This window comes from Culex pipiens, chromosome 1 (genome assembly GCF_016801865.2).
Source record: "Culex pipiens pallens isolate TS chromosome 1, TS_CPP_V2, whole genome shotgun sequence".
NCBI lineage: Eukaryota > Metazoa > Arthropoda > Insecta > Diptera > Culicidae > Culex > Culex pipiens.
The window spans coordinates 117,209,496-117,221,709 of NC_068937.1; the positions used below are offsets into that span (position 1 = coordinate 117,209,496).

Here is a 12,214-nt window from a genome sequence, read left to right on the forward strand (position 1 = left end):
AAACGATGCACAGTAAAAAAAATTGGTGATTTTTTATTAAGTTTTTAATGCAAACTTTTCAGAAATTTCCAGGTTGTGCAAAACATCTTTAACAGAGTTATGATATTGAATGTTTGGCCCTCTTGAAATGTTAATCTTGGTTTAAAAATTTTGAAAGTATTTTTTTCGAAAAGCTCAGAAAATTTCACGAATGTTTCATATTATAACAATGATAATCAGACCATTCGTTGCTGAGATATTGACATTAGAAAATGGTGGGTTGTTTGGGTGAGATTTAGAAAACATCAATTTTCCTGTTTTCAAACCTTTGCATGGTAATACCGCAGCAACTAAGGGTCGATCAAAAAATTCCTTCGAAAGATACAGATTTTTGAATTTCCATATATCATTTTTGTATGGCCAGCTGCCAAATTTATATGGAAAATTATATGGACAAACTAATGATGCAAAATGGCTTCTTAGGGCATACCGAAGGCACCAAAAAAGTCTCAGTCGAATTAAAAATACAAAAAAAATCGAATGACCGAAATCGGAGAGAACTGCTCAGATGCTAAAAATATCTGGATTTAAAAACTGGTTGGTCAAGTTTTGCGTATAACAAAACAAAATCAATTACAAGAGAACTTACAATCTACAGCAGTGTGGTAAAATAGTTGAACATAATTAGCATGAGATTCGATTCTTCTTATACTTTATCTTGTACAGCACACACACAGTTCGCACCTGCTGATCTAGTTGCATAAATTTCTCCTCTATTCAGCACCTATTCCATTCCAATACCGCAGCGCAGCCTGAATTCTAATACGTTCGTCCCATTTTCTATATCTTCCCCTCATCGAACAGGTTCGCTCCCGCAACCCGGTCGCGCGTCTTCCATCGCGCGTCATCGAGCGCAGTCAAAGAAAAGCAACTCGTCGCCGTTGGCGGGAAAGGAGGAAGTACTGCGCGAGCGAGCGAAGGTGATCCACTTGTACCCTAGGGCGGTTGGAGGGGAGTTAATCGACGAAGCTCACTGCGCTAATCGTGCTCATCAAACGGGCTGTACTTCTGAACAGAACACACAGAAATTCCGAACAACCTGTGGCAGGTGTGAGAATTCGTCGCCGTAGTCACACAGTGGGAGAACAATAGGTTTGAGGTGCAATTAAACGCACGGGTTCGAGTGATTTTTTTTTTTGATTTACCAACACTAGAAAACGCGCGGAATTACGGAGATTGGAATGTTTGTACTGTGAACTGAGTATTGGTCGCTTTGCGTAGACAATAGCAGACGACTGCTGTTTAATAGCGGGTAGGACCACGCTAAACTGGGCAGCAGGTCAAAGCGAATCGCGAGCAGGTCTAGCTCGCTGCCGAGCTGCCATGCCCGAGAGCACGCTCGGTCAACAATAGTTCTGGACTAGTGTACTGTGAACTTCGACTGCGCTGGACCCGAATCACGCGCGAAGATCAGTCTGATCTGTTCACGTTTTAACCGGGGTTCGTCGAATTCGGCGCGTTGCGCTCTCAGTGAACAAGTAGATCCGAGGCTAGTGACAACCAAATCAGTGTGTGCAGTCCACAATGACCTTTCTTGAGTCATCCGCGGGCAGTTCAACAAGCCCAACGTAACCAGTGAGCCAAGCCGACGGGCTTGAAAGTAGCACTTTGGCGGGAAGAGAGCTGCGAAAAAGCAGGAATTCCGCGATTTCGTGCGATTGTGCAAAAGTGTGAAGTTGCGACTGAAGAGCGCAGTGAAGATCTGCGCAAAGTTTTGGCGTTGAGCGAGAAGAGCCAGGAAGCAAGAAGCCGCTTGCAGCGAACGAGCAAAAGTGAAATTAATTGATTTTGTACCGTATTATTTGGGGTGCGGCAAACGGTTTCGCACATTAAGACCCCCCACCCCCTCACTCCGTCAACCAGTGTTTGATTGTGATATTTTTTACTCACCGAATGCCAGCATTACCATTAACCATCAACGTCAATGAATGTTGTTGAGGCCGATTAGAGGCAGTGTGGCCAATTACAACTCGAAAGCACCGCCGCCGAGTTAGATAACAAAGTGCATCGTGATTTCTCGTGAAGCCCTCGCGAGAGTGACCTGAGAGGAGCCACTCGGTTTTAAGGAAGAAAAAAAGAAAGTGCGCGGGAGTCTGTGAAGTGTGAAATAAATTCGGATGTTTTCTAACGAGATCAGAGCATCGCCAGTTGGTGGTGTGTAATTAACAGGCGTTGTGACGTCGTGTGCACCACTTTCGAATCAGCCAGGGGGTCAATCTCGCTGACTACGACACATCGTAGAGGCGTCTAAGAGTGGTGTTGGTGGTGAGGCGCTGCAGTACGTAAGAGCGAGGTAAGTTTTTGGGGGATGCATTCGTGGGTTTTGATAAGGTTGTTTTCATTAATAGTTTCAATTGGACTGTTATGGACGCTCATTTTCATTATTTTTTTACTCCTCTCAGACGCCGTCCATTTAGTACGCCTAATAACCACTTTGGACAGTTATTAGGCGGAGTGAGTGACAAGTTTGTGACGTACTGAATAGATGATGCTTTGGTCTTCCGAGCAAAATGTGGTAAATATGTCAAAGATGAAGTGTAAACAACGAGTCTATCCTGCTCAGCCTGATGGCAAGATTGTCAAATTGTATGTATGGGCCGCGATACTCACATTGGTTGGACCGTGGACCCCGCTATTTGGTCGCTTTACCCCTCTGACGCTAAATATAGGGTAAAAGAGCCAGCAAATGTGCAATTGAAAAAAAGTTTTTTTTTGTGAAAAAATATTTTAAATTTTGTTTTTCATGATTCATTTTGAATATGTTTTGTCAAAAAATAAATAACTAGAAAAAATAAAATATTATCCAGCTTTTTGAGGACGAAGTCAATCGTTCACATTTTTTATTGTTAACTCATTAAAGCATTTTAGTGTTAAATGTCAATTTTCCAAAAAGATAATGTCCAGCTTGTGACGATAAACTACTTTTACTTTACTTAGAAATCGAATCCAGCAGGGTTCTGAACTCCCATTTAAGAGGCGGAAGCGTTACCGCATGGCTCGGTCTTAACAAAAAATAAATAACTAGACAATAAATAACAATTTCAAATTACAAACCTAAATATTAAATTAACTTATTTTCAAATTAACTCATAAATGGCCTGTATACCCTATTTTGCGCAACCAGTTTATGGAGCGTTCACCCTATATGGACTGTCAAAAGCGAGGTTCACTTTTTGACAAGCTTGCCACCAGTCTGATCCTGCTCGTTCCTAATGTAATCATCAACTGACGTGTGCTGGATATACAATTTCCTTACACTTTGTCTTTAGCGCATTTGCATTGATTTGCTAGATTACCTACATTATTTTGACGTTTATGCAATCTACATACGAGGCATTCTTGGCTCAGTGTAAAAACTTTGATTTAACCCAAAATGAATTACCGTTACAGTGTCCTGATGCCTTGACCTGATGTTTATGTTTATGTTTTAAATCTTGGGTTTGACCAATTTTCAACATCACAAACATACCCCACATCTAACTGATTTGGGGCGTTTGGCACGGTATGTCCACGCGTCCTTCCTCCCCTGTTGATTCTGTGAAATGTGGTCCGTTCACATAATCTGACAAGGATGGCTTTAAGCGTAAACTAACCGCAAGTTCTTCGATTTGGCTGCGCTTCTGTTCGATTAGATTACATAAGATTCAAAACGCTGTTTGACCCATTTTCCATTTTTTCTATATGGGTAATTCTCTACCAACTCACATGAAATCGGGAAATGTTGCCCCGACCCCTCTTCGATTTGCGTGAAACTTTGTCTTAAGGGGTAACTTTTGTCCCTGATCACGAATCCGAGGTCCGTTTTTTGATATTTTGTGACGGAGGGGCGGTACGACCCCTTCCATTTTTGAACATGCGAAAAAAGAGGTGTTTTTCAATAATTTGCAGCTTGAAACGGTGATTGGATAGAAATTTGGTGTCAAAGGGACTTTTATGTAAAATTAAACGCCCGATTTGATGGCGTACTCAGAATTCCGAAAAAACGTATTTTTCATCGAAAAAAAAACACTAAAAAAGTTTAAAAAATTCTCTCATTTTCCGTTACTCGACTGTAAAAAATTTTGGAACATGTCATTTTATGGGAAATTTAATGTACTTTTCGAATCTACATTGACTCAGAAGGGTATTTTTTTCATTTAGAACAAAATTTTTCATTTTAAAATTTCGTGTTTTTTCTAACTTTGCAGGGTTATTTTTTAGAGTGTAACAATGTTCTACAAAGTTGTAGAGCAGACAATTACAAAAATTTTGATATATAAACTTAAGGAGTTGGCTTATAAACATCACGAGTTATCGCGATTTTACGAAAAAAAAGTTTTGAAAAAGTTACTTTATTATTACTTTGCGTTTCTCTTTGTTTCGTCGTCCGTGTCTGTCGCGGGTGACCATGAACGGCCATGATCGATGACGACCAACTTTTTCAAAACTTTTTTTCGTAAAATCGCGATAACTCGTGATGTTTATAAGCAAACCCCTTATGTCTATATATCAAAATTTTTGTAATTGTCTACTCTACAACTTTGTAGAACATTGTTACACTCTAAAAAATAACCCTGCAAAGTTAGAAAAAAACACGAAATTTTAAAATGAAAAATTTTGTTCTAAATGAAAAAATGACCCTTCTGGGTCAATGTAGATTCGAAAAGTACATTAAATTTCCCATAAAATGACATGCTCCAAAATTTTTTACAGTCGAGTAACGGAAAATGGGAGAATTTTTTAAACTTTTTAGTGTTTTTTTCGATGAAAAATACGTTTTTTCGGAATTCTGAGTACGCCATCAAATCGGGCGTCTAATTTTACATAAAAGTCCCTTTGACATCAAATTTCTATCTCATCACCGTTTCAGGCTGCAAATTATTGAAAAACACCTCTTTATTCGCATGTTCAAAAATTGAAGGGGTCGTACCGCCCCTCCGTCACGAAATATCAAAAAATGGACCTCGGATCCGTGATAAGGGACAAAAGTTACCCCTTAGGACAAAGTTTCACGCAAATCAAAGAGGGGTCGGGGCAACTGCTGTGTGAGTTGGCGGAGAATTACCCATATTACTTTTTTTTAAATTATTGCCACTATTGGTATATAACCGGGCTTGGACTGACTTGATCCCAGCTGTCCCACCTCGCTCCGCAAAAAAAAAAATTATTGCCACTATTGGTATATTTATAAAAAACGCCCGGGTCCCGGGAATTCCCAGGAAAAGGCCAAATTCATCTCTCGATTTCCGGGAAATTGAAAATCTCGAGAATCGTCACTCTCTGAATATATATAGGACTCTCTAAATATCCTATTCCCTGGAGATGGAGCCACACGTTGCCGTCGTTTCAGGGCTATTTGCAAAGATGGTTTCCGATGTTGATATATATCACACATTTATTTTATATTTATATACTTGTGTTGATAGAAATCACAACTGTTATACTATGTAAAATTGCAAGATATTGATTTTTTTATTTGCATCTCAATATTCTTGTTTGTAAAATCTGGTAGGAACAGGTTTAAATCTTTTTGATACATCGTTAGCTTAGGTAGAAATTCATAAAGCAAAGCAACGCTTACGTACAACAGTAAGAGAGGTCTCTTCTAGGCATTTTGGGATCATATTAAGTAATTTAATTAATCACAAAAACAGAAGCGTGATTTTTTCTTATCTTAATGTGGGTGTTACGTTAGGATCTGGTATTTTAATAAATAAGTTTTTTGCAAGGCACTCAGAATAGCTAGTTTTTTTTTTGTAACTTTAGATTGTTTAATAATTCCAGGCCGACAGTTCTGTGTAAAAGAGTTAAGTGATGCTATCAGAATCTCTGATTACAATTTAAGTGATATACTAACAATTTGGAATTGTCAAAACATCCATAGAGTCTCGATCAGTCAATAATGAAATGATATCGGACAAAATTCGTTAATCTGTTGAACTAACGGTTTTCGGATTATGGTTGTATCGACCATTGTTGCGAATCGAGGATTTACTGGAGTTTTGACGATCAAATGGAGCCTAACATTTCAAAGGAACACATGGGTTTTGTGAACAGGAGTTCATCTCTTTCACTCAAATGACAGTTTATATTAGGTATGATAGGGATACACTCTTGTTTGCAGAGCTTCTGTGCCCTAATGAAATGGAAGGCACGAAATAGTCTTCTTAACGAAGAGTATTCAACTTGTAAAGCTGAACTGTTGAACTGAACTGTTTATTTATGTTTAATGGTTTTGGAAGCGGCAAGTCAGGTTTAAAAACAAGGTAAAGAAATGTTTGGCTTTGCAATTAAAATTTCGGGGATTTGAGATTCAAGTTACTTTCAGACAATTTAGTTTAGGTTGTTGATTCAAGTTAATTTTCCGTAAATGAATAATTGGACTTAAAAGATCAGTTGAACTGGTCGAAGTGTACTATTCCATTAGCAGATCTGCTTCTAACTGTAATGTACGACAAGATTACTGACAGACGCGACAAGACGGGGCCAGAAAAAAGTCCTCACAACAAAAAGCCCAGACAGCTTACTTTTCATCTTTTGTTTTCCAGTATTTTTTTTAAATTTCCTTTAAATTTGAAATACATCATAGGTTTCCTTTGTATAAATCTGCGATTAGTTACACTTTCTTATTTGATTAACTCATAATTTAATTTCTTCCGGGCTTTTTTACTTTAAATCATAATTTCAGATTTTCAGATGTTATAGTGTTAAACTTAGATTAACGTAACTGCTCAAGTCATCCAAGTTCTTACAACTCACACTTACACTAATTTTCTGAGTAGTGCGGTGCCTGTGTGGACGCTCAGTCCTGTTTTTCGTGTTATTTTCCGTCTCTTTTGTGTCGCTGTTCGAGTGCATGGGGTGATTGGTCATTATAATTAAATAATGGCATCAGTAGTACGGTGCCTGTGTGGACGCTCAGTCCTGTTTTTTCGTTCTATTTTCCGTCTCTTTTGTGTCGCTGTTCGAGTGCATGGGGTGATTGGTCAGTATAATTAAATAATGGCATCAGTAGTGCGGTGCCTGTGTGGACGCTCAGTCCTGTTTTTTCGTGTTATTTTCCGTCTCTTTTGTGTCGCTGTTCGAGTGCATGGGGTGATTGGTCGTTATAATTAAATAATGGCATCAGTAGTGCGGTGCCTGTGTGGACGCTCAGTCCTGTTTTTCGTGTTATTTTCCGTCTCTTTTGTGTCGCTGTTCGAGTGCATGGGGTGATTGGTCATTATAATTAAATAATGGCATCAGTAGTACGGTGCCTGTGTGGACGCTCAGTCCTGTTTTTTCGTGTTATGTTCCGCCTCTTTTGTGTCGCTGTTCGAGTGCATGGGGTGATTGGTCAGTATAATTAAATAATGGCATCAGTAGTGCGGTGCCTGTGTGGACGCTCAGTCCTGTTTTTTCGTGTTATTTTCCGTCTCTTTTGTGTCGCTGTTCGAGTGCATGGGGTGATTGGTCGTTATAATTAAATAATGGCATCAGTAGTGCGGTGCCTGTGTGGACGCTCAGTCCTGTTTTTCGTGTTATTTTCCGTCTCTTTTGTGTCGCTGTTCGAGTGCATGGGGTGATTGGTCATTATAATTATATAATGGCATCAGTAGTACGGTGCCTGTGTGGACGCTCAGTCCTGTTTTTTTCGTGTTATGTTCCGCCTCTTTTGTGTCGCTGTTCGAGTGCATGGGGTGATTGGTCAGTATAATTAAATAATGGCATCAGTAGTGCGGTGCCTGTGTGGACGCTCAGTCCTGTTTTTCGTGTTATTTTCCGTCTCTTTTGTGTCGCTGTTCGAGTGCATGGGGTGATTGGTCATTATAATTAAATAATGGCATCAGTAGTGCGGTGCCTGTGTGGACGCTCAGTCCTGTTTTTCGTGTTATTTTCCGTCTCTTTTGTGTCGCTGTTCGAGTGCATGGGGTGATTGGATTTCTTCTTCTTCTTTTTTCATTTATTTTTTGTTCACGCGTTCGTTTGCCGATGAATTTTATTTTTGTTCTCTTTATATAGTTTTCGATAGAAACGTCCCGATTTTTGTTTTTTGAGACAAGCAAGTCGTATTGCTGGATTAAGTCCTTTCCATATCATCGAGGATCGGAAGGCACGTCGACGGATATGTGTTAAGGCTTATGATGTAAAATAATTTTAATGAATGAAGCCCTTCCTACATCACCGTTGATCGGAAGGCACGCCGACGGAGAATTTCTGGAGAATCGCGGTCGAATTAATACTATATTTAAATCCCTAGATAGATATCTTTCCGCAGCCGGCTGCCTAAGATTTTTAAAATTTCAACCGATAAACAAATTGCTCATGGTCGTATCACCTACCACAGTGAATCCTGACCTCATACCCATCTTACTAACCCCTCAAAACTCATGTGATACTTTGTCGGAGACGCAGTCGATTTGGCGGTCCCATCACTCAAGTATCGGCTAACATTCCCATCCACTTCCCCGTGTCTTACCACTGGTCGTGGCCGGCGTCGGTATTGATCAGCACGATAGGGACCTTTGAAAATTGCGAAGGGGTGATGATTGGTTCCTACTTTTCATCTGTGGTCCACGGAGCAATGTTTGGGGGTCCTGGTCAATAACGAAGTAGCAGCTACGGGTAGACACCAATGCTATGCTATGCTATGCTCACACTTACACTAATTTTCTTTCACCTTCCCCCTCCCGATCCCCTATATCTTCCGATGGTGTTCATTTTGTATGCAATACTAGTTCGGCCACTACCCTTTTTCCACAAGAAACCGGACTTGGACTGACTTGAGGCCGCGTCCCTCACCTTGCTCCGTAAAACGAAAACGAAACGACTCTCTAAATATCCTATAGGATTAAACATTATTTCCGGATCTTTTGTGTATTCCATATTTGGTAAGTAGCGAGGAAGGCACTATCCGCATCTATGCCTAATTAAAGGTGAATTGAGTTAGTGAGTTAATCTAGAAGGAAACAAATATTGCAATAAGGATTTATAACAGATGAGATTGGTTTATTAATTTTCTATCAATTTTTGATCTTTCTTCGTATAAATCCATTAAGACATTTCAACTGTTTTTTTTAAATAAATGCTAAAATTGTTCTTCATTTCATCCTATTTGCCTTTGCTCTTTGCTTTGCTCAGCGTATAAGCAAATGAAAAAGTAGGTGAAAATTTTAAATACTTGAGTAACACTTGAACGCTCATACAATCTAACGAAAGTGAATCTCACCTCACCCTGGCTCCGTTGCGGAAACTAAAGGAAGGAAACGGTGTGCGGTTTGCGGCACCACCGGCAACCGGCCGGTTGGGCGATCACCGTGTTCATCTTTCCCATACCTTCACTTGAAGTATAATCTGCGCTGATCGTAATGCTAGCCGTTACGGCTTATGGTCACCCTGCGTTGTGACGAAACTTTTCCTTTCTGCGGAACTGTTCTCATAGCAATGCCTTACGAAATCCGTTGCGAGTTGCCGAATAAACCAGTGGTTTTCGTCGTGCAATCGAAAGGAAACAGTTTTTAGGCAATATCAACGATCACTGCCAAAAACTATAACAGAAGGTCAAATAAATAATGGCAAAAGGGGAAAAAAAGATTTGCTGTCTTTTTTAACATTGCTTGTTTCAATGCATTTATTTCGTAACTGAACTGCACGAACCGGCTTCACAAAACTTGAACTCTGTCATTCAGGTGGTTGTGCTTTTTGTTGAAATAGTGCTATCTTGTCTCATATCCAGTTGTTGAAATAATCACATAAAATTCTTTGAGGTAAAACCTGTTATCTTTAAAATTGTGTCTTTCTTTGATTGTAAATATTTTTTTGTTATCCAACTTAAACTAAAGAAAAAATTCTATCAAGTTTTCTGGTATCCATCCGGAAATGCTTATTAAATATACTTAATGTGACCAGAGAGCACAACTGCCACATTTTATCCGATGCAGCCAACACGCTTACTCTAATGGTCTCTTTCTCCGGACGAAATTTCCGAGACCTTGCTCTGTCTGGAGGAAAAGAAGTGGAGCACTTTCGTTTTCTGTATACGATTTCTGGGTGGCACGACCGTCTCTCCTCTCCAGGGCTGTGGAGTCGGAGTCGGAGTCGGAGCCGGAGTCGGTGGAGTCGGGTCTTTTTGGAGACCTGGAGTCGGAGTCGGAGTCGGAGTCGTCAAAACTCGAACAGCTGGAGTCGGAGTCGGAGCCGGAGTCGGCTAAATTTTAAGAGCTGGAGTCGGAGTCGGAGTTGGAGCCGAAGATTTCTGATTACCCGGAGTCGGAGCCGGAGTTATCTTAAATTTAACAAAAAAATATGTTTTTTTTTTATTGTTCAGTATTTCCTATAGAACAGCTTAATTTACAAAACATCTTATATTTTTAATTGATCTATCAGATGACATTTTGTTTTTGAAACTTTTTATTGTGATTGAAAAGCTCTAATTGTGTTATTACACTATAATCACTAAATAGGTTATCCAAGTTTGTAGTATCATAATTTAAAAAAATATTAAAAAATATTGGTTATGTTGTCAGTTTTTGAATGCTTCCTTTTGCCTATATTTATGTGCCTTTTCAATTCAAATTTGACAAAATTTCATCCAGTTATTTCTGAAAAAGTACACTCACAGTCATCTTTTACCCCGATAGCATGTGTCTTGGATGTTTTAAGTTAAATCATTTTTTAGGAAAAAATTACGAGGTACATATAAAAAAAAAAAAAAAAAAAAAATAGTAATCACTGTTTTTGCAAATCGAAACAAGTCACTGACAGTTTAATTTTGTAACAAATAATCAACGATAATAACAATCTCTTACTTGGAACTCAACATGCACATTTTGTTTATAACTGAGTACAAGAAAATCAAAGTGTTGCATTTAAAATAATTGAAAGTAACAAAAAATATCAAAACAAGTTGCAACAAATTTTGAAATAATCATTGATTGTTGATGTTAATGTTGATTTTAGGTAAACTATGTTGATATCGTTGCAAATTATCGTTGAACAAATCTCAAGAATTCAGTACAAAAATGAACTAATAAAAATGTGTAGAACAAATTAAAGGTTTTTAATTTATTTTTTAAATATTATAAAAAGAAAACAAAATCAAAATAATATCAACTGGTACGAATTTTCTCATACTGTTTGTAACACGCCAATATGATGGAAGGTGATAATCATTGCATATCAATGTACCTGAAAAAATGAAATATTTGTGACCTAGAAATTATTTTACTTGAGGATATTTGTTTTTTATTATATTTTATGTTTTTTCATATATTTTGATGGAGGCGCAAGATCATTTATAAAGCTTCGTTTTAGGTGAAGATTCACGAAGTATCGTGCGCTTCCTTTTTAAAGTATATAAAATTTTAAAATTAAAATAAATTAAAAATTTCCAGGGTAAAATATTTTCCATGTCACAGATATTTGAAAAGGACATCTTAAGCGTCCTTTCCACGAAGAAATTGTTTAGATACATTGATTTGCAATAATAATCTCCTTCAGCCATGGCATGATGTCCATGTACATCTTAAAAAATAAACAAAAAAAAATGTTTCGTTTAAAATTGACATTTTAAAACAACGTGCCTGTCACTGTGCTTCTTAAAAATGTCAGCCTGAAAGTGAGCAAATTGAATTTCAATTAGCTTTGATTTTTTTTTTTTTCAAATTTGAGGTTAAGCAAATAAATCCAAATTTACTTACAAAACTGTTCTTCTCAAAATGCCTCTAAAACTGAAGATATTTTTTTGATTTCTGTTTCCATAACGTATAAAACTTGTAACCTAGAAACTTTTTTTCCGTTTATTTACTTCACTTCACTTTTACTTAACTTATTTTTCTTGAGAAAAACATGACACTTAGAGAGTATTTAAATAATCCTATTTATCAATGTTTTAAAAATAATTAACTAATAACTGTTAACTAACTTTTGAAACATTTAAAAATATGTGGAGTCGGAGTCGGAGTCGGAGCCAACCATTTGTTGAAAGCTGGAGTCGGAGTCGGAGTCGGAGTCGGAGTCGGAGTCGGCTAGAGTTGGTAGGCCGGAGTCGGAGTCGGAGTCGGAGCCAACCATTTGTTGAAAGCCGGAGCCGGAGTTGGAGTCGGAGTCGGCTAATCTGAGAAAGCCGGAGTCGGAGTCGGAGTCGGAGTCGTTTGAAATATGACCCGACTCCGCAGCCCTGCTCCTCTCGTTGCCGTTATATCTTCTGATGAATGCA

At 38.4% G+C, this 12,214-nt stretch overlaps 1 protein-coding gene across 1 annotated transcript in view; it reads left to right on the forward strand.

Annotated features, from left to right (window-relative positions):
- Positions 1–1,323: 1,323 nt before the first annotated feature.
- LOC120417014 (probable serine/threonine-protein kinase DDB_G0282963) overlaps positions 1,324–12,214 on the forward strand; it is a 247,314-nt gene continuing 236,423 nt past the window's right edge. Inside the window, exon 1 of the mRNA XM_039578954.2 lies at positions 1,324–2,332. The gene's annotated coding sequence lies outside the window, so the exon portion shown is untranslated. The remainder of the gene's footprint in view (positions 2,333–12,214) is intronic.